This window comes from Elephas maximus, chromosome 10 (genome assembly GCF_024166365.1).
Source record: "Elephas maximus indicus isolate mEleMax1 chromosome 10, mEleMax1 primary haplotype, whole genome shotgun sequence".
NCBI classification, from domain to species: Eukaryota; Metazoa; Chordata; class Mammalia; order Proboscidea; family Elephantidae; genus Elephas; species Elephas maximus.
In genome coordinates, this window is record NC_064828.1 from 69,687,847 (window position 1) to 69,711,310 (window position 23,464).

The 23,464-nt window shown below is 39.1% G+C and overlaps 1 long non-coding RNA gene across 2 annotated transcripts in view; it reads right to left on the bottom strand.

Annotated features, from left to right (window-relative positions):
• LOC126083972 (uncharacterized) overlaps positions 1-23,464 on the bottom strand; it is a 65,829-nt gene that overhangs the window by 13,431 nt on the left and 28,934 nt on the right. Inside the window, exon 3 of one of the 2 annotated variants that reach the window (XR_007518895.1) lies at positions 5,069-5,170. This is a non-coding gene — a long non-coding RNA (uncharacterized LOC126083972). Of the gene's footprint in view, positions 1-2,286; positions 5,171-23,464 lie in introns of those variants that run through there. The other variant, XR_007518894.1, reaches the window with a different exon arrangement.

Consider the following 23,464-nt stretch of genomic DNA (forward strand, 5'->3'; position numbering starts at 1 on the left):
TCTCCAAGTCCTCTAGTTCAGACGATACTCAGTTGATTTCCACCTAACTATCTCTGCATAGTCCCAGACCAAGTGTGTTTTTATGCGACTTGAGGCTGAGTTTCTGGCACAAATCCTTTCCCCTTAGGAAACTTAGAAGATGCCAGTGAAGGTGATTACAATTTTGAAATGGCAGCTTCTCTGAGCAGTTACAGAAATCTCACAGTTTCTGGTCTTGATGGGTAACTCCACTTATTTTTTCAGTAAGTACTCAATAAATATTTGTTAAGCACACTTTTTAATTCTCTCTTCCAAAATACTCAACCCAACAGGGAAGCACTGTACCCTTAGAGAATATGGAAATAAGTTACCCCGCCACCCCCAGAGTTAAACTATTGATATCTACATATAATGAACATGAACAGCTATCTGAGAGAGTAAACCAAGGCCTTGTCTGTAAATATGTGACTGAAACCCCCACAATTAGAAACCTCCACAATTTCAATCAAGGTGATCTGGAAAGTGTATTTAGAAAGGGAAAACGTATATACTTACTTATGTGTACCAAGTTTGGAGATAGACTGTATGACCTGCCCAGGAAAGAGAGGGAACTGTCTGAATAATAAGTCTACATCCACATTTAAATCCTATCTGATTCTGTTTCTTAGTAAACTTTTTTTGGTAGTTGTTTGTCTACAAGAATATACTGATTGTACAGGTGGAAATGCACCATCTTTCTGACAGTTATATTTCTTATAGTTAATTAATACATTTGTATTAATTAGGCCATCTCTGAAGGGTTTAGTTACATGAGTTGGCTTCTCCAAATCCAGACTACATTCAGGTGGATGCAAGTTCTGACGGCACGGTTTGAAAATCACAGAAAAGTAAAAGGTCCTCTGGCAGAAGGCTTGCTAACGGTTCTAGCCACACACCTGAACATGACACCTGCAGTACACCTTCTTTAATGTTTGAGTAGCAACCCCAAATGACAAACCAACAAGTAATAATTGACCATGCTACACTTACGTGTGGTTACTAGTGATAATGCTAATTTCCATTCATTGAATGGTTATGTGTCAAGAATAGCCCTAGGAAGTGTTTAACGCAATATCCAAATGCATCAAGCCCATTATTAATTATTGACATACTGGACTGACAATAAGCATATTGTTTTGTAAAATATTTACGGTATCACCTCAAATGATTTCATTAAAATTAGTTCCCAATGAAACAGAGTATCTTGCACTTTGAAAAGGTGTTAGGAAAATATTCTTAGGCACTAGAGGCATTAGATAATTTCTTACCCTTACCACTATGCTACTTGCACTTAAGATGAAGAGATATTAGAATTGCTGCTCCAGCACAGTGTATTAAGTACTACAGAGAGTGACCTGAGGTCTAATGCATTTTGGGAAATCCATAAATTCCACTGTAACATTAAGGCAGTACATTAGGAAACCATAAATGCATGATTTTACACCATGAGGAGTGCTCAAATGAGAAATTTATCAAGCTTGAATAGGTCCATCCTTAATGAGAAGCTCAGCAGACATAAGAATGTCTGGAGCCCTGTTCTCCCAGTTTGTAAGATACTCACTAATGACCAATAAACACTTTTTAAATTACATTATTTATATATGCATATATGACAGTGCCCAATAGGGATTCCTAATGGGATCATTAGCATGGTATTTAGGGCACTGTGGCCATCATATTCTGAGGAGTACCCTGATATAACCAAACAGTTAATGCAACTCCCAAATGTATGATTTGTGTTGCTTTAAACCAAGAAGCATTGTACACACCAGCAGAATCAACTTCTTATCTAAATTACGTTTACATTTTCAACAGCGTTTCTGGAGTGGTATTAACAGTATTAGTTTTCTTGTTTCATCTTCTTTATTCAATTTAATTAAAATTCATTAATTAAAAAAAAGAATAGCTCTAGGAACTTTGTGGTGGTGCACAAAAATGTGTAAAAAATTTTTTCCTTGAAATAGTCTTTATAATACTGAAAAACTGGAATCAACCTAAACGTGCAACATTAAAGTGATACCAGCTGGTAAAAACCATACATGAAAAGACCGAAGAGCTTCACATCAAAAGGTTGACCGATGAGATCAGGTGTCTTTTTTTTTTTAAATCATCTTCTGTGTTCTTTTATATATTTACAATTTTTTCTACAGTCAAGATACATTTTATAATTGGGGAGTTTTCATTCACTGTTAATTCACAAAAACAAACTTTAAAATTATTGTATAAATCATCTGGAGAAACCCTGAGAATATGGCCCCCAGACACCATATCAGCTCAGTAATGAAGTCACTGTAGAGGTTCATCCTTCAGCCACAGATTAGATAGGCCCATAAAACAAAATGAGACTAAATGGGCACACCAGCCCAGCGGCAAGGATGAGAAGGCAAGAAGGCAGGAGGGGACAGGAAAGCTGGTAATACTGAACCCAAGTTCGAGAAGTGGAGAGTATCGCCATGCTGTGGCGCTGGCAACCAATGCCACAAAACAATATGTTGTACTTATTGTTTAAGAAGAAGATAGAAAAAAAATTATTGTATAAGTCTTCAGAATGTTCTTTAGACCTTATTATTTCAATGGAATATAGGAGTTGTTATAAAAATGATGTTGAATTTTTAGATGAAATACAGTTAGATTGTCTCTTAGGTTTACCACAGACTTAATTTCTCATTCTGCTTGTACATATTTGGACCCTCATTCAAAATAAAACCCAGAGAGGAGCATCAACTCAATTTTGCTGTATTACCATAGCAACATAATAGTGACAAAAACACATAGCTCCTTTCCTCCCTCATACATACATGCCCTGCTACTGCTTCTCTTTCATCTGCTTTCATTCATTGCCATTTTCTTCCATCCATTTTTTCATCCTTTCTAACATGCTGGCTTCCTTCCCCTCAAAAAAGTTTATGTATGGCAAGCAAAGAGCGTATATGACTAGTCAAAACGCTCTAAATTCTAAATATCAATTTGTTCTGTTTTATGCTGTTTTGTTCCTCCTGGTCAACTGTAAGTAAGGAACAGGTATATTTTTCTGGGTAGCTTATCTAATCAATACCACTGAGTACAAATAATTTCCTCATTCAAAGCTTAATCCAAATGTGCTCTTGGGGGCAAGAAACATAGAATGCATATTGGGAAGCAACTAGCAGTAACTGGGTTTTATTGGGCTTTACTCCTCTCCCCTTCCCTCATCTCCTAAACATATAAACAATAAACTCATGATTGTTTTTGGCAGTTATGGAAAGACTGGGCTGTAACAGGAGCCATCATAGATAAATATTTCAGTTGCACTTAATGAAAGCAGGGACCTGAACACTGTTGTGCTTCATAGTGAGAATGTGCAGATGACAACGATTGCCTATCAAGTACACTCCGAGCCCATCCTTTTCCTACACTCCTTCCGCATTCCTAAGAATTCTGACTTTACCCAGGTTTTTCCCCTTCCTCCTGGAAGGAATGTCTTTCGGAAGAGGCTAGTCCCAGCCCCAAGCCCAGATGGTAAGGCTTGATTGATATAAGCTAATTACGATGGTGGAAACCCAGTGACACAGTGGTTAAGAGCTACAGCTGCTAATCAAAATGTTGGCAGTTCAAATCCGCCAGGCAGTCCATACAGGGCAGTTCTACTCTGTCCTATAGGGTCTCTATGAGTTGGAATCAACTTGATGGCAATGGGTTTGTCTGTTCGTTGTCTTTTTTTTTTTTAATTATGATGGTACCATTCCCTTCCCAGGACTAGCCTAAGCATGGACATGCAATGCTCTTCTGGTCAATAAAACATAAGGGCAAATCTGCTGTTGGCTTCTAGGAAAGTTTCCTTGTTCCTAATGAGAGGTACAGGATGTGGTAGTGACTCCCTGTCTTGGGCTGGATTCTCTAGAGAAGCAAAACCAGTAAAGTGTATAAATATATATAGAGAGAGATTTATATCCAGGAAATGACTCATGTGGTTGTACAGGCTGTAACGTACCAAGTCTGTGGGTCAGGATAGAGGCGTCTCCTGATTCGCACAGCCACAGGGGCTGACGAACTAAAGATCGGCAGATCGGGGAGCAGGGCTCTTGCTTACAGGCTGCAAAGATCAATGAATCCCAAGATCAGCAGGCAAGATTGCAGGTAAGCTGCTAACTCGAGTCCCAAAAACCAGAGGTCAGATGAACAGGAGCCAGCTGCAAGATCCAACCAGCGTGAGCAAAAAGTTCCCAAGCCTTGCCAAAATGTCTGCTTATATCCAATGCAGACCACATGCCCAAGGAAATTCCCTTTCAACTGATTGGCTACTTACAGCAGATCCCATCATGGGGGTGATCACATATCAAATCTCGACATGGAAGTGATTACAACATTATAGGACTGCCAAAACACTGAGAATCATGGCCCAGCCAAGTTGATACACAATCTTAACCATCACACTCCCCAATTTGCATGCTCCACTTATTCCACTTAGTAGAAATTTTAGTTGGGCACATGGCCATCCATCACAAAGAATACATTTCCCAGGCTCCCTTGCAAGCCAGTGTGGTCTATTAAGTTTTGACCAATGGGATGAAAGCAGAAGTGTGGTATGTCTGCTTCTGAGAGTTTTTCTTATTAGACAGCTGAGAGTAACCTTTGCCTGCTCTTACGCCTTTCCTTTATTCTGTTATGTAGAATGCAGATGTGATAGCTGGAGGTGAAACAACCATCTGGGACTATGGGAGACCTTGGGAATGGAGGCCTTATATGGATACATAAGAAAAAAAGATCTTGGATCTCTGACACCATGGAGCACCAAATCCAACACTGATCTACCTCTTCTACGTGTGAGAGAAATACATTTTTATTTAAAAGCCACTGTTATTTTGTGGTTTATGTCATTTACAGCCAAACCTAATCTTAACGAATATAGAGAAAGAGATGGCTCATTTTCAGCTTCCAGATATTGTTTCTAGACGTGATGCCTGAAACTGCTTTAGCCACTGTGCAACCATCAGGGGAACCAACCTGAGGTCAAAGGCAAAGACAAGGACAACAGATACCAGGTGATGTTAGAGTTACTGAATCAACCAACCTTGGTGCTACCTTTCTGTGGATTTTTTTTTTTTTTTCTCGAAAAGACAATTTTAATGATATTCTCATAAGTAGATCATCCTGGGACTATGGATGCTTTCAGCTGAAAGAAACAGAAATAATGGTCAACATGAATGTGTTGGTATACTGTAGAAAATCAGTTCAACTATATTTTTTTCTTTTTATTGAAGTGAAATTCACATAACGTAAAATGAACAATTCAGTGGCATTTAGTACATTCACGGTGTTGTGTAACCACCACCTCTATCTAGTTCCAAACATTTTCATTACCCCAAAAGGATAAGCTGTACCAATTAAGCAGCTGCTCTCCATTTACCAATGCCCCACCCCCAACCAGCAATCTGTGTTCTGTCTCTATGGATTTGTCTATATAAATGGAAATATGTGATCTTTTGTGTCTGGCTTCTTTCATTTAGCAAAATGTTTTTGTGGTAGCATGTATCAGTGTTTCATTCTTTTTATGGGTGCATTTTATATATATACACACACCCTTTCCCATCGAGTCGATTCTGACTCACAGCAACCCTATAGGACAGAGTAGAACTGCTCCATACGGTTTCCAAGGAGTGGCTGGTGAATTTGAACTGCCAACCTTTTTGTTAGCAGCTGAGCTCTTAACCACTGCACCACCAGGGCTCCATATATTTATATGCATGCATATATATCCATGTATGTCTGCATGTGTGTGTGTGTATGTGTGTGTGTATACATATATATATATAATATATGTCGTGTCATTTAACATCTACAACACATTCTGTGAAATAGAATGTGATTTGGACATTGTGCAAACACCGTATTATAGACGAAGGTCCTTTCAGGCATTCACTTTCAGAATAAGGAGGTTTCATCCATATCAAAAATTTGCTGGGGCAAATAACGTCCCTCAACAATTAGTTTATCTAAGGTTTCAACAAATTCTGCTGCTGCCTTCACAACAGCACTCAGACTCACCATTCACTTTCACCTTATCCAGTGAAAAAATGTTGTTCGAAGCACCTGAACCATCAAGAGCTACCACTAAACTCGATATCATAGTCTGGTCCTGCTTTTTCTTTAAGTATCTCCAACAAACTTGGTGCCTTAGCGGTGATCATCAATGTGCTGAGAGGGATTAGCTTTTAGCATTTGGTCTTCAATCCCCGTCACTAGCAATTTCTCCATATCTGACGCAGGTCCTTCTTACATTTTCGCGAGCCTTGTAGCTTTCAGTGGAGCTTAACTTTTAACAGCTTGGAGAATTTTTTCTTTGTTTTTGAAGATCGTCATGATTGTCCAGTGCGATATGCCTAAATTCACTTTGTCCCATTCTCTGTGATTTCTAAACTCTATTATAACCTTATGGAACCACGGACGTATATGTGGTCAGACGTCACCTGAACGGACATTTCACGGTACATGACTATGTATATAATCACAATTTGTTTATCCATTTATCCACTGATGGACATTGGGCTGTGTCCATCTATTGGCTATGATAAATAGTGGTGCTATGAACATGTACATACATGTATTTGTTTGAGTACCTGTTTTCAAATCTTTTTGGTGTTTACCCAGGAAAGGAATTGCTGCATTATATGATTATTCTGTGTTTAACTTTTGAGGAACTACCAAATGGTTTTCCTTCCTGTGGATTTTTTACCATGTGAGAAAATGAATTTCATTATTTTTTGAGCCACCTGGGTTGAGGGGTTTTATTTCTTGCAGCCAAAAGCATTCCTGTTTCAGGGTTTAATGGTTTCAATGGCACAGTGGTTAAGAGCTCAGCTGCTAACCAACAGGTCAGCAGTTCAAATTCACCAGTTGCTCCTTGAAGCCTATGGCACAATTCTACTATGTCCTGTAGGGTTGCTATGAGTTGGAATCAACGCGACAGTACGTAGTAACAACAACAAATGATTGTAAACTACATACTCCTTCAGAAAAGATTCAACTAACTGAAGATTGGGAGGAAGCAAGATTTACTTTGATTGACTTATCTGAAACCATAAATGTTATCAGTCATTTTTCTGTGTTGACAGAAACCACAGCAGAGGTTTCCATTTTAGTTAGACCTCACATTCAGCCAATTTGCCTATACAACGAGCAAGAACATCAAATCTGCTCGTTTTCTTCTGCCTACCAGGAGAGCACAGAAACACTTGAGGCTGAGTGTGCGAGGCGAGAGCCAGGCCCAGAGGCAGCCTGGCTGAGTTTGGCCATCCTTGGGCTGTTTTCTCCTCATCCATAAACTGAAAGTGCTCCTGAGGCTAAATGCCAGGCCAGGTCCCAGACCTATTCATAACGGGTTCACGCTCACTGAAAATGGGCAAAGAATTTGAAAAGGAATATAAACAAAGAAAACAACACTTGATAAGAAGGAAGAAAGCTGGTATCATCTTTGGAGCAAAAGGTTTATTGGTCCCAAAGAGGTGCTCTGAGTAAGAAGCTCGAGCTCCTCCTTGGGCTGCTCCACTTGTTCCTAGTAGATTTCCTGATAATCATCTCTCAGAATAGCTGTTCCTTTTCAAGTGACAGCCTTGTGTGCTTGTCTGTAATCAATCCTGTTGTTGTGTGCCATCAAGTCAATTCTGACTCATAGCGACCCTACAAGACAGAGTAGAACTGCCCCATAGGATTTCCTAGGCTGTAAATCTTTACGGGAGCAGATCGCCTGGTCTTTTCCCTGAGGAGTGACTGGTGGGTTCCAACTACCAACCTTTTGGTTAGTAGCCAAGCACTTAACCATTGCGCCACCAGGACTTATTTCAAGATCACACACTAAGACTGAAGACAAAATTTAAAATATTGTCTATGTTTTAAAGTATATTAGTTGTCGGTTTTTATATATTTGGTGTTTTTGTTTCTTTAAAAAGTCATTTTATCTATAATAAAACAATTCATAAAATTCTGACATTTAAATCATTCACGCTTCTTCACTTTTTATTACTTGTAAAGTACTTATTCTGTTAAAAGAGCAAAGCATTTTTGTAGACACAAAGTACATTTTTTAAAAAATGTAGGTGTTTCACACCAAGGTCACACGATAACTATGAGCCCAAGAGACAGAAAGGGCCACATGAACTAGAGACTTACATCATCCTGAGACCAAAAGAACTAGATGGTGCCCAGCCACAACCAATGACTGCCCTGACAGGGAGCACAACAGAGAACCCCTGAGGGAGCAGGAGAACAGTGGGATGCAGACCCCAAATTCTCATAAAAAGACCAGACTTAATGGTCTGACTGAGACTAGAAGAATCCTGGCGGTCATGGTCCCCAAACCTTCTGTTGGCCCAGGACAGGAACCATTCCCGAAGACAACTCATCAGACATGGAAGGGACTGGACAATGGGTTGGAGAGAGATGCTGATGAAGAGTGAGCTACTTGTATCAGGTGGACACTTGAGACTGTGTTGACATCTCCTGTCTGGAGGGGAGATGGGAGGGTAGAGAGAGAAACTGGCAAAATGGTCACAAAAGGAGAGACTGGAAGGAGGGAGTGGGCTGACTCATTAGGGAGAGAGTAAGTGGGAGTATGGAGTAAGGTGTATATAAGCTTATATGTGTCACACTGACTTGATCCTTAAACTTTCACTTAAAGCACAATAAAAATTATTTAAAAAAAAATGTAGGTGTTTCAAAAGATATCTGCCCTAACAACTATTAAGCTGGATATCCATAATATAGCAAGGCACACACAGATATTAGAACTATTTCTAAACATCAAATATTGTACACTGAAGATTATCAAAGTTTTGAAAAAAATTATCCTTGACCTGACAGCAAGGTTATAGCTTTGTGTCAACCATAAATGTTCCTCCTAGCTTTCTGAAACAAGGAGGTTAGAAAACATTCACAAACAAAAATAAAGGAGAATTTCAAGCAAGAACAAAAACTGAAAAAGAATGGATGTTGTTGAATCCTTTGCCGATGCATTCATGCTAACAACACCATAACAAAGTGGTTGAAATGTTTGTTGTGATCAAGAAATTGTGAAAAAATGAAAAGTCAGATAGGTAAATAGCAATAGCTTAGCTGTACTACAATAAGAAGACAAGGCCTGAGATCCTGCAGGGAGAGGCAGTGTGCAGGGCGGAAGGGCAGAAAGCCCAGGGGTCTGCACTCAGGAAGACTAAGTTGTCACCTCAGAGAAACATCCATCTCCCTTACTATCCCACCGTGCTTTTCTGCCACACTTCAAACTCCAGTTGGACAGCCAGCTGTCAGAAAATACTGCGTGTTCATGTCATAAAGAGGAGTATCGTGTGTGGAAGGTACAGTTTTAGAGTCTTGTACTTTCATGTGAGAAGTGCTTGTAAGGCAGCAGGAGCCCAGGGTATGTGTTGTAAAAATGTCCAGAAACATCAAACACTACACTCTCTGCAGAAAGGTAGACTCCAGCTTTAGCCACTGATTCTTTTGGCTCAAGCTGAGACTTACACTACACGAAGAATAGACAAAATCTTGCAAACGACTGGCAGTCACCACGGGGTATGCCAAACCAATGACTGCTAACTCCAGACATTGTTCCTGCCCTATGAAAGAGTGGCTGCACCTGCGTCCAGTTGAAGCTTGGCCACATCACCTCCTCTGGACCCCTGGAAAACTCTCCACAGCAAGGAGGTGGGGGGCCCTTGTCATTGAAAGGTCCTTGTTTCTGCATATGTTTGAATGCTTTTTCATATGATAGTTTTTATTCCTCAGACTTCACCTATTTTAAGCTTGGGCTTTTTAAATGAACTATAAAATGAGGCCTGATGTAACTGTTAAAAATAATTTCTTCTTTAATAATCAAACCTCACTGCAGTTTCCTTTTCCTGGAAGCATATGGGATTAGCCACATGCCTCTAATATTAGCACTTACGTCACCCACCCAACCCTCTGACGATCCAAACGAATCACTCTTTCAATTACCCGTGTGCTGTTCAACACTAATTTTCACAGACTGCTCTTTTGAAGGTCTTATGCCAGTTGTCATGGTAAATCAGCTTTTTTAAAAAATAATTTTTTTCTTTAATTGGAAGTAAAATGAAAAAGCATTTTCTTTCATCTAATAATAGAAGTGTCAAGAATTTAAGATATTTATGGATCGTAAGACCTGCCTGCCCATGGTGTTCATTTCTTAAATAAACTTTTTTTTTAATTTTTATTGTGCTTTAGGTAAAAGTTTACAGTTCAAGTTAATTTCTCATACAAAATTTTACACATATATTATTATGTTACACTAGTTGCAATCCCTATAATGTGAGAGTACAGTCTCCCTCTCCACCCGAGATTTCCTGGGTCCATCCAACCAGCTCCTGTCCCTTCCTGCCTTCTCGTCCTGCCTCTGGACAGGAGCTACCCATTTGGTCTCGTGTATCCACTTGAACTAAGAAGCACACTCTTCACGAGTATTATTTTATGTTTTGTAGTCCAGTCCAATCTGTCTGAAGAGTGGGCTTCGGGAATGGTTTTAGTTCTGGGTGAATAAAGCATTCGGGGGCCATGACTTCAGAGCTTCCTCCAGTCTCAGTCAGACTATTACGTCTCATCTTTTTACGTGAATTTGAGTTTTACTCCACACTTTTTTCCCCGCTCCATCAGGGACTTTGTTGTGTTCACTGTCAGGGTTAAATGAACATTTCTTATATAGATATTTCTTAAACTTTATCCTATTACATAAGAATGAGGTGCCCATTATTCTTTCCATTTAAAAGAAGAGAAAATTAAACCCAGTTTCATAATTTCTACAGAGCCCTGCCAAATTAGAGGGGACTTGAGCAACGCAAAATGCGACCCAATAAAACATTTTCACCACTAGTATGTTGCTGTGTATCAGTGTAGGAACAGCATCAAGAAATCCACACATTTCATCTTTATGGGACACAAAGTTGTAGGGGGGAAAACCCCACTTCTCTCACCACTTCCCCTTTTGGATTATTTCCCGGGCCTACTCTAAGATAGGATTGACAACCAGTGCACAGCTCCAATGTGATCCTCAACATCTCTAAGATGGGGCGTCCCTGAGTGGGAGATGCCTAGGGGTGGATGAAACCCTCAGCACACTGAAAAAGCAGATACAAAGGGAACCAGTCTCTTGTGTTAGGCTTTCTTTCCTATTTGTGGTTATGTGGTTGGAAGTTTCTTCTTTTGGTCAAGTATCTGTCTACTTCTACACACGTACACGGCTATTTTATGTTCCCAAACGCTCTCTTCAAAAGTCGACCTTCAAATATCATTGAAGGTAGAAAGGCAGACAAATGTGCTATTGTTCACTTAGATGACACAGGGCACCTCCCAATATTTGCTCTAATCTGCTAATACCCTGTAGCAGGTGGAAACAGTCAAAAGAATCCCCATAAAAGCCATTTTCTCTGTTGAACAAGATGGAAATGGCACTGGATTAAGTTCAAATATCATCTGTTACTGTATCACATAAAGACATTCATTAAAGAAGCTTATAATACTGCGATGACTCCCTTACAATTATTACTATATCTTAAAATCTATCCCTAAAGCCTACTCCTACAACGTGTTAAGAAAATACAGTATGCAGGAGTCAACACTATAGCTATTTTACAGTAGCCCTAGTAACCCACATGTGTTGTAGTAATTCATTCACAGTGTCCAATTAAAAAAAAAAAAACAGATAAAAATAGCACTATGATTGTTTCCGTCATGGTCAATCACAAAATTCCTCAGTATAGATAGTGACTGAAGCAAAAGGCTCTGGAAGATATAAGTCAATCACTTGCCACAAATAATTTCTATGGAAATTCCCTACTGGGTTATTCCCACACAAGATGATTTCAAGAATAAAAGTAGTAAATTATCCGGTTTCTGAGTACAACCAAAGATACAGCGAATGCACAGTCCTGACTAACAGGTATCATAATACTTATGAGATTATAAACTTTTATAACTTGAACAGCCATTCAAACCTACAGACTCAACACGTATGTTCTGAGATTTTATAAAGCCCATAATACTGGAGTACTTACTGATATGACTGAGTAGAGACATCACAAAAACAAACAAGATGCTAGCTTTGGCAGATGGGCAAGGAAAAGTTAAACAAAGAAGCATAAAAATCAGACCAGTTATCATTCTGATAAATTTTTGGTTTCACGTAGATGTGAGATTCATCTTAAGGACAATTCAGAAGATCGTATCTTTAGGATATTTCTAAGCTAACAACAAGTGTTATGTATTTATACCTATTTCAACCAAAGAGTAGTTGCAATAAAAAGTACGGACTATAGTATTCTGGTGTCTTAATAAAAATTAAAATAAATAAAGCCTTTTTAATATGGCAGACACAATTAATTTTAAACTTGATTCTTTATTAAATCTTTATTATTTCTGATCTATGTTATGTTCTGAATAAAATGAAAGACCAGTTGTTGGAGTCCCTGGGTGGTACAAACAGTGAACATACTTGGCAGCTAACCAACAGGTTGGAGGTCAGAGTCTACCCAGAAGTGCCATGGAGGAAAGACCTGGTGATCTATGTCTAAGAAATCAGCCACTGAAAACCCCGCGGAGCACAGTTGTACTGTGCTTTAGATGGAGAGTCCAAAGTAGGACAATGGAGAAAACTGCCTGGCAGGATGATACACCTTTCAGGAAAACAGTAAGATCAGTATTGTAAAAATGTTACGGCAGGGGCATCTGATCGCCTTTACCTTTACAAGGGGGAAGGAGAATCAGGATCAACAGGCCGAGTCTGATTCCTATGAGATGGAGGTCAGACATACCTCCTGTCTCCAACCACGTTTTTACCAATTCTGACACCAGCTGTCCCTCCCACAGCATTACTTCTCTGCTGGGTTTGACAGCTCGTTGCAGTGGCCACACAGAACTCACAAACAATATCGAAGATTATGGGATTTATTGGGGAAGTAACAGGTTACAATTCAGGAAACAATTCTTCCATCAGGACAGCCTCTTCTCAGCCATGCCCACAGGCAGGCCTCTCTCTGGCCCTCTACTCCTCTGCTCCTCAGCCCCTTGGCCTGGCCTTTGCCCTGCTTGGGCAAGTGTTACACAGCTTCACCAGTAAGTGCCCAGAGACACCCCACTAGGCCCGCAAGGGCTCCGCCCCAAGGCGCTCAGCTCTCTCACTCCGTGGGCTTGGAAGCCCACCATTCTACCTCCTGTCAGTCTCCTTGTTCTGCTGCCTTTGCTGCTACAATTTCTCTGCCACTGCTTCTCATTGTCTCTCACCGTCTCCAGTGTTATACCTCTCTCTGTCTCCTGGATCTAGGAGGTTCTCAGAGCAGGGATGCCCGGTCCTTTAGGATGTGCTCCACTCCTAGATCTTCTTTCTTGGTAGAAGTGCAGTCCCCCCTTTCCTGCCTCTGGGATGGCTCATTTTAAGCCTAACGGGATGGCAAAACTTACTGATCCCCTCTATAGGGTTCTACACGCTTTATTTGCATAGTCCCACCCAATCATTTGGTGAGAGTTACAAAACCATGGCAAGAAAGGCTATACAAAGGCAATCCATCCCACTGTAGTATTATAATACATATGCAGAACTAAAGCCATTAATTAAAGTTTGTAATTCTAGTTTTAAAAATACAAACTATTTTTAAAATTTTAATACTCTATGTACTTTGCAAAAATTAATAACAGAATTTAGCCCAGTTATCACATATATTTGAAACCATGTCCATATCCTTATTGGGTAGTATGTGTATTCACATACAACTTGAGAATGACACAGTACTTCATGAAATAAAACAAAAATCAGAATAAGCTTTAAAAAGTAATACAGCTATGCTCTGCATAATGTCAGTTTCAGGAATGTCAAACCGTATATATGTGCATAGTCCCATAAGGTTTTGTTTATTTATTCATTTTAAAAAGAAAGCAGCTCTCCTTTTGTTTATTATTTCTCTCTAATGGTCTAGCCCTAGAGTGAATGAGCAGTGGGGGTTCCAGAGTGTAGTACCTCCTCCACCTCCTCCTCTTCCCCCTTCGTTTACTCCCTAAGCAAGGCAGCCCTCTGCTGCTGCCAGGGTGCCAGCCACTACCAGCCAGCACCCGCACACCCGCTCCCCGCCCAATCCCCCCCACACCAGACGTGTGCAAAATCTCAATCCAGCTGCAGGTGCGGCCCCGCCTGGCTGCCTTCTGTATCCAGTGGGCTTTGTCAGTGGGCAAAGATTATAATATAATAGGCTTTGGAGGGGGGAGTTGGTTTGTAACTACAGATTGTACTGGACTGCCTGTATATAACATGGTGTTCTCGTGACACCCAAATCTCGTAACGTCCTTTTTCACAAAACGTATTGTAGACATTGACACATTAGTTAATAAAGATCCCGAGGAATAAAGCTGGTGAATTAGTTTAAATGTCTGAATCCTGAGGACTCATTCCACGTAGTGTCCAAAGCATGCCAATGCCACTGGTTCTATGTTGATCTTTTTTAATTTCTCAAATTAAAAACATACTCTAGAAGCAAAATTCAATTTAGAAGTAGCTGTAGCAAGAACCATAGGCGTGACTGGTCATGTTAAAACTCCAGCCTGCTTCTGCCTGCGTGTGCAGGTCACCCAGCAGCTCCTCATACCACCCAGTTGTCCCAGTGACAGTGTTTCCATGGCTATCATCTACCCCTCCTCTGTTCTTGCAGCCTGTTAGACAAAAACCCTCTGCTGTTTCTGACTAATAGAGCTACGTGATTATCTTTCAGAGCTCCAGTTTCCAAGGATTTGACTACTAGCTAAAACAGCGATTTACCTAACGCTTTTCATAGATCGCTTCCCTCCCATTTTATAATTTCTAATGTTTTCCCATGTTCTTACAGCTGCCACCCCTTCCTCCACGATGCACATTCTATTCCCATTAGCCTTTTCTCTAAGCGTTTCTTAAATCTCATCTAACAAGATCTCCTATATATAACTAGTGTTCTTTTTATTTTCAATAGTGATAAAACCCCCATAAAGACACCTACACAGCTGGCTAAAAGTACACCATCAGGTGTTCAGGGAGCAACTGCTAAGAAATCAAAGAGGTTAAAAGGAAATCCTGTTTTTTAGACCCAGTTAGGTAAGAACTATCTTGTAGAAGCCCAGGATTAGCAGATATTAAGCCTCCAGTCATTGCTAGAAGATGGATTCCCAATCGTTGACCTCAGGGAGCTCATAAAATTTGCCAGAATATCTTGGTCTTTCAGTTCTGCCTGGTGTATGCCCAACAAAAGAAATTAAGTATAGTCTAGGTTCAGAATGAAAAGGGGATTGTAGATTCACAACGCTTTCCCTGTGTCTAATAATTTAAAGAGGTAAGTTTCTTTTAGTTTCAAATATTATTGTCAGTGTTTGACAATATTAAATATGCCTTTTTAAAAAAAAACAGTTCTCTTAAAAAGTACATCGAGTTTGTTAATTATTGGGGTACTTTTAAAATTGAAGTCTTCTCTATATTTTAAGTAAAAAAAGCTAATGATTTTTAATTCTTGCCTTCAGCTATTCATGTTACACTAATTTAAACTGAATTTGTCAGTTCTATGTTCCAGGTATTATAAACTGTCAGGTTCCTAACAGACACTTTTATGTCACAGAAAATTAAATACCCAATTTGCAATCAGCAGTTTTCTCAAACTCAAATACTGTATATAGAGATGTGTAAGCAAGATTTTTTACTCGTGTTGGATTGCGCATAGACATAAATAATATTAGAAAATGGGCAATGAATTTTCCTGATTTATGCAATATTTTCTCAATACTCCTGGAGGATAAAACTTGGTGTGTGGGAGGAGTGAGGGGTGGAGTAAGAGTGAATGTATCTGAAATGTCAGTTCTGACGCTTGCCCTGCAACCATTTCCAAAAAAACAAACTACACCCCTGTCTTTAACCTACCTTAAGGCCCTGAATTGTCTGGCTGCAAGCTTTCCCCTATTTCTATTCCTAGGCCACAGAGATGATGGTCACCACCTCACTGGGAGTCTAATTACTGATACTCAAAATATCAAGCTAGGAAATACATCACAAGGGACTTAGTTTCGCAAAGCTAGGAATACTTTAGCTTATGTGGATCTTTTCACCTTTCTAAATTCAAACGCTTGCTTCCACATTCAAACTCTCATTTTTCTGTGAAGACAGGTGGGGTTCCAGTGTCCACATCCTTTGAATTAGTTGGCTCTATAAACCTTTTTTTTTTATAAACCTGATAGCATTTAGGAGGCAAGTGACTTACCTCATAATGTACAACAACCCAGATATTTTAAATGAGTCAATAGTGTGGTTATTCTTCCCTCCAAGTTTCCTGAAAAGGAGGGGGAGTGTCTTAGTTATCTAGTGCTGCTATAACAGAAATACCACAAGTGGGTGGCTTTAACAAACAGAAATATATAATCCTGTTTGGGAGGATAGAAGTCCAAATTCAGGGCACAGATTCTAGGGGAAGGCTTTCTTTCTGTGTTGGCTTTGGGGGAAGGTCTACAAACATTCCACAGTCTCTTTTCAGCTTCTGTTTTTTGGTTCCTTGGTGATCTTCATGTGGTGTGGCATCTATCTTCCCCAATCTCTGCTTCTTCTTTTTGCCTATTTACTCGTTTAATATCTCAAAGGTGATTGGCTTAAGACACACTCAACACCGATACCGAGTGGTTGAAAATGAGGAAAGGTGCGCACCAGGGTTGTATTCTTTCACCATAATTATTCAATCTGTATGCTGAGCAAATAATCCAAGAAATTGGACTATATGAAGAAAAACACAGTATCAGGGTTGGAGGCAGACTTATTAACATCTTGTGATATGTAGATGACACAACCTTGCTTGCTAAAATTGAAGAAGACTTGAAGCACTTACTGATGAAGATCAAAGACTACAGACTTCAGTATGGATTGCACCTCAAATAAAAAAAACAAAAATCCTCACACTGCACCAGTAAATAACATCACTATAAATAGAGAAAAGACTGAAATTGTCAAGGATTTCATTTTACTTGGATCCACAATCAACATCCATGGAAGCAACAGTCAAGAAATGACATAATACTGCATCAGGCAAATATGCTGCAAAAGACCTCTTTAAAGTGTTGAAAAGCAAAGATGTTACTTTGAGGGTTAAGGTGCCCCTGACCCAAGTCATGGTATTTTCAATTGTCTAATATTCATGCGAAAGCTGGGCAATGAATAAGGAAGAACAAAGAAGAGTTGATGCCTTTGAATTACAGTGTTGGTGAAGAATACTGAATGGACTGCCAGAAGAATGAACAAATTTGTCTTCAAAGGAGTACAATCAGAATGCTCCTTAGAAGCAAGGATGGCGAGACTTCATCGCATGTACTTTGGACATGTTATCAGGAGGAACCATTCCCTAGAGAAGGACATTGTGCTTGGTAAAGTAGAGGGTCAGTGAAAGAGAGGAAGACCCTCAACAAGACGGACTGACACAGTGGCTGCAACAATGGACTCAAACATAGCAATGATTGTGACGATGGCACAGGACCAGGCAGTGTTTCCTTCTGTTGTACACAGGGTCACTATGAGTCGAACTGACTCAAGGGCACCTACCCAACAACACTGATATGGCCTCATTAACATAACAAAGAAAATCTATTCTTAAATGGCTTTACAACCTCAAGTACAGGGGTTAGGGTTCGCAACATATATATTTGGGGGACACAATTCAATTCACAACAGGGAGTGAGCTCATATTTATTGATATACTTGAGAGACTCTGAGGGGTACTTCTATGAATTCATTCAGAATAAATTTATTGAGTGCTTACTATATACCAGGCACTGTACTAGGATCTAAGGAGTCCTGGTGGGGCAATGGTTAAAGCGATCAACTGCTAACCAAAGGTTGATGGTTCGAAACCACCAGCAGCTCTGCAGGAGAAAGATGTGGCAGTCTGCTTCTGTAGAGATTTACAACCTTGGAAGCCCTGTGGGGTCCCTATGAATTTCAAGTGATTTGACAGCAGTGGGTGGGTACTAAGATCTATGACTATAGTGGTGAACTAAATAGTTATTCTTACAATAACTCTGTCAAGTAAAAAAAAAAATTTTTTTTTTTACTTTTTTACTAGTTATTATTAATTCACACATTACTAATAAAAGTGTACTATCCAATTCTTTTTAAACTCATTTAAAATTATTTAACACATAGTCCTTTTACTGTGTGTTTACAAAACAAAGTCTAGTTTGTATGCATTTTGCTAAGATGGAAGCAAAGAACGTTTGGACTTCTACCTTATTAAAAATCTAATAGGAGCTTCACTCTTGGCAAACTCAAAAAAGAAATCAGAACAATAAAAAGTCAACTCGGTTTAAAAATGAGCAAAGATCTAAATACGGTATTTTTTCACAAATGACAGGCCCACATAAAAACATGCCCAAACATACAATGCATGGTATAGCAAGTTTTTTTATAGCAAGTTTATGAAAATAGCATGGGAGGTAGTAAGGCATTGCAGCATTGGCAAAAAACATATAACACGTGCTATTTGTGTAAAAATATGGTAGAAATTTTTCTAAAGAAGATATACAAATGTTCAATAAAGCACATGAAAAGATATTCAACATCATTTGTATCATTAAGGAAATACAAATCAAAACCACAATGAGAGACCACTTCACATGCACTAGGATAGCTGTAATAACAAAAAGACAGGCAATAATAAATGGAGGTGAGGATATGAAGAACTTGGAACCCTCATGCATAGCTGGTGGGAATATAAAATAGTACACCCATTTTGGAAAACAGTTTGGCAGTTTCCCTAAAAGTTAAGCAGAGAGTTACCATATGAATCAGTAATTCCACTCCTAGGTATACACCCAAGAGAATTGAAAACATATGTCTACACAAAAACTTGTTCACAAATGTTCATAGCAGCATTGTTAATAATAGCTAAAAGTGGAACCAACCCAGATGCCCATTAATTGGTGAATGCATACATTCATCCAGCTCAATGACTGTATATAGAAAAAATGTTAAACACAGAAGTAACTTAGGCTCAGTGGTCAGCTGTATAACCCCTGGTCCTTGCCTCCTATACTTTTCCCTAAAGCCCCTCAGAGATACCAAATAGTGTAGTGATGCAAATGACTATTCCTCAGAACACAATGTGTTCGCATTTTTTTTCCCCCTTTGCTTTTTGTTTTGTCAGATTTCAAAAAATTCTGGGTAGAGCCCTAATAAATGGCATAAACAGTATATAAAACATTTACTAGTAATGCACAAACACCAGAAGAGAAACTAGGTAACTGGGAGCTCCTAAAAATCAAACACCTATGCTCATCCAAAGACTTCACCAAAAGAGTCAAAAGATTACCTATAGACTGGGAAAAAGTTTTTAGCTATGACATTTCCAATAAGTGCCTGATCTCTAAAATCTATGTGATACTGGAAAAACTCAACCAGAAAAAGACAAATAACCCAATTTAAAAAATGGGCAAAAGATATGAACACACACTTCACTAAAGAAGACATTCAGGTAGCTAACAGATACATGAGGAAATGCCCATGATCATTATCCATTAGAGAAATGCAAATCAAAACTACAATGAGATTCTATCTCACTCCAACAAGGCTGGCATTAAGCCAAAAAAACACAAAATAATAAACGTTGGAGGGGTTGTGGAGAGACTGGAACACTCATTCACTGCTGGTGGGAATGTAAAATGGTACAACCACTGTGGAAATCGACTTGGTACTTCCTTAAAAACCTAGAAATAGAACTACCATATGATCCAGCAATCCCACTCTTCGGAATATATCCTAGAGAAATAAGAGCCTTTACACAGATAATACGCACACCCGTGTTCATTGCAGCACTGTTTACAATAGCAAAAAGATGGAAGCAACTAAGGTGCCCATGCATGGATGAATGGATAAATAAATTATGGTATATTCACACAATAGAATACTATGCATCAATAAAGAACAGTGATGAATCTGTGAAACATTTCATAATATGGAGGAATCTGGATGGCATTATGCTGAGTGAAATTAGTCAGTTGCAAAAGAACAAATATTGTATGGGACCACTATTGTAAGAACTGAAGAAAAAGTTTAAACACAGAAGAAAATATTCTTTGATGGTTAGATGGTAAGGAGGGAGGGAGAGGGGTATTCACTAATTAGATAGTAGACAAGAACTATTTTAGGTAAAGGGAAAAACAACACACAATACCGGGGAGGTCAGCACAACTGGACTAAACCAAAAGCAAAGAAGCTTCCTGAATACAACCAAACGCTTCGAAGGCCAGAGTAGCAGGGGTGAGGGTTTCAGGGGACATCTAGGTCAACTGGCATAACACAATGTATTAAGAAAATGTTCTGCATCCCACTTTGGTGAGTGGCGTCTGGGGTCTTAAATGCTAGCAAGTAGCCATCTAAGATGCATAATTGGCCTCAACCCACCTGCACCAACGAAGAATGAAAAACACCAAAGACAAAAGGTAAATATGAGCCCAGGAGACAGAAAGGGCCACATAAACCAGAGACTCCATTAGCCTGAGACTGGAAGAACTAGATGGTACCCAGCCACCACCAATGACTTCCCTGACAGGAAACACAACAGAGAATCCCTGATGGAGCAGGAAAGCAGTGGGATGCAGACCTCAAATTCTTGTAAAAAGACCAGACTTAATGGTCTGACTGAGACTGAAGGGATTGAACTGGACTATAAGACAGGAAATGATACTGGTGAGGAGTGAGCTTCTTGGCTCAAGTAGACACATGAGGCTATGTGGGCAGCTCCTGTCTGGCGGCGAGATGAGAAGGCAGAGGGGGACAGGAGCTGGTTGAATGGACATGGGGAATACAGGGTGAAGAGGAGGAGTGTGGTATCACATTAGGGGGAGAGCAGATAGGGGTACATAGCAAGGTGTGTATAAGTTTTTGTATGAGAGACTGACTGATTTAAAGCACAATAAAATAAAATAAATTCTGGGTCCTTGACCCTGGTAAAAACTCTGGAACTATTAGCATCTCTTGGGATAGAAGCTCATGGTCTATTTAGTTTAGACTTTTTTTTTTTTTTTATGGTAGTCTACTGTCTGAATGCACCATAGTTTATTTAACCAGTTCCCTACTGACGGAATTTTGAGTTGGGGACAAAGTTATTTCATTATAAATAGTGCGGTATTGAATATCCTAGTATATATGTTCTTGTGCACTAGTACAAGTGTTTCTGTAGGGAAAATTCCTAGAAAGTAATATTGCAGATTGGAGGGTACGCACATTTAAAATTATAATGAAAATTGTAAAATTGACCTTGAAATATGTTGTATTAATTTACACTTCCACCAGCAGTATATTAGAATGCCTATTTCTGGTTTGTTTCTTAAGCAACACAAAAACAATGACAGAAATTTTTTAAGATTAAGCTCCTGTAGTCTTAGGTCACAGTACTTAATAGACAAAGAAAATTATGTGTCCAAGGGAGCAATATGACAGCTGCTGGTTTGGGGGGATAAGCAAATATCACAAACTACCTTCTCATGCATGTAATTGATTCCAGAGATTCCTCAGCATTATCGGAATGGAAAAATAGAATAGCATTTATATGGTTTCACCTTAGGGACTGAGATAATAAGAAAAAATTACAACTTTTTTTTCTTTTGTTCATCTTCACTTATACTATTTGCCTCCAGATTAGGACAGCACAGTGTTGAGAATCACATAGAATTAAAAAAATTGGGACTCATAAAAGTGATAACCTATTTTCTTCATCAAATACCAGTGTTTGGAAAAACCAATTAAATGACAAATTTAGGTGTACAAATACACGCTTTTAAAAAATTGCTTCTTATTTAAACACTTATTTAGTCTTGCAACACTGTTTAGCTTTATGTGAATTTTATATTGAGTGAGTCGGAAGTATAGCTTACTGGGCAATACATTAATTACTAGTAACACTAATAACTGCTAGAACTTCTGAGTACTTACACAGGTACTATGTTAAGTGCTTTATAAGCATCACTTAATGTAATACTCATTATAGCCCTGGGAGGTACTAATATTATCCCCATTTACACATCCAATACACAATTCTTCGGGATAAAGCACTTTGAACGTAGTCACCTATACAGGTGCTTTTAACAGTGATTTATAATGCTGAAACACAACTTAAAGCTTATCTTCCTCCTTTGACTGATTTGTCCCTTGGAAGGAGGACTGGTTGATTATACCTTTACTTGCCCTACCTTGGACATTGTGAGGATTAAATATTAACACACAAATAGTATATATAATCTGTTGTGGATTTATTTGATGATAAACGGGAGGATTTTAAACATGGTAGTGGATTCTCTCAGCTGAAGCAGAGTAGGGCTTGGACCTAGCCAAAGGGGCCGGAATTCTGTCTATAAGGTGGTCCTGCTTCACATCCTCACTGATGGCCAGGTGGGAAAAATATGATTCTGCTCCTGAAAAGTTTTCTTGACACAAGAGATGGTGTCAGGCCAGACCTAAACAAGCAGCAGGAATAGATTCTCGGTGATGATGGATAAACCATCGTGAGGACAATTTATCTCGTTGATGAATTATTGTTGGACAATTGGTGTTTTGCATTATCATGTAAGAATAGTGAGAAGAGAGCCCAGTGTACAGCAAAACCAGAATTACATTTGGTAGGGAAGGGATCTATGCAGAAAAAGAAGCATTCAAATTCTAGTAGGTACATGCTGGGCACAGCATGGGTGATAACTTTTGAGGTTTGTAGAAGAAACAATGGCCTCACTGAGACAAAGGAAGAGAAAAGGGAAACTGGTGTGAACACACAAAGGGGGATTAGCTTTCGCCCCACTTCACTACAGAAGTATATTGTATTTGTATTGAAATACCAATTTTGAACAATATTGGAAAAGTCTCAGAAAGTTAGCAGTTAGAGGGAAGGTGTTAACAGGCTAGTCTGGATGCAACTTGATCAACAGTGATGTAGCAAAGCCTAAAGGAAGGAGAACCAGGCATTACTGGTGTGATCTTTGCTATTTAATGCTTTACAAATTAGAATCCCATCTACCTCTTTAATTTTTCCTCTTTTTGAACATTGGCTTATTGCTTAGTTATTTGCTCAGTTCCTGAACAAAATGTTCAGTCTCTAAGTCATGTTTTCACCTGAGAAAAAATTCCCCCAAGAAAAATTTTTTTTAGAAATGAATTTCTGGGCTTTTAGTTTCAAACAATTCTTTTCAAGGCCTTTGACTGCTTTCTGTCCAACTGGGAAGTTAATCTGGAATGTTCTCAGGATGCTGAAGTTTTCACAAGCTTTATACGTAAAGCAGATTCACAGCTCTGCGGAGAACCACCTTTGAAGTTGCCGTGCTTTGCTAATATCTCAAATGCTTGGCTTTGATCTGTAGGTGGCCTTTTTCCTAGAAAACTTTCTCATGATTGTTGTATTTCCTGTCACCAATCATTTTTAGTCAATAATGTCCATATTTC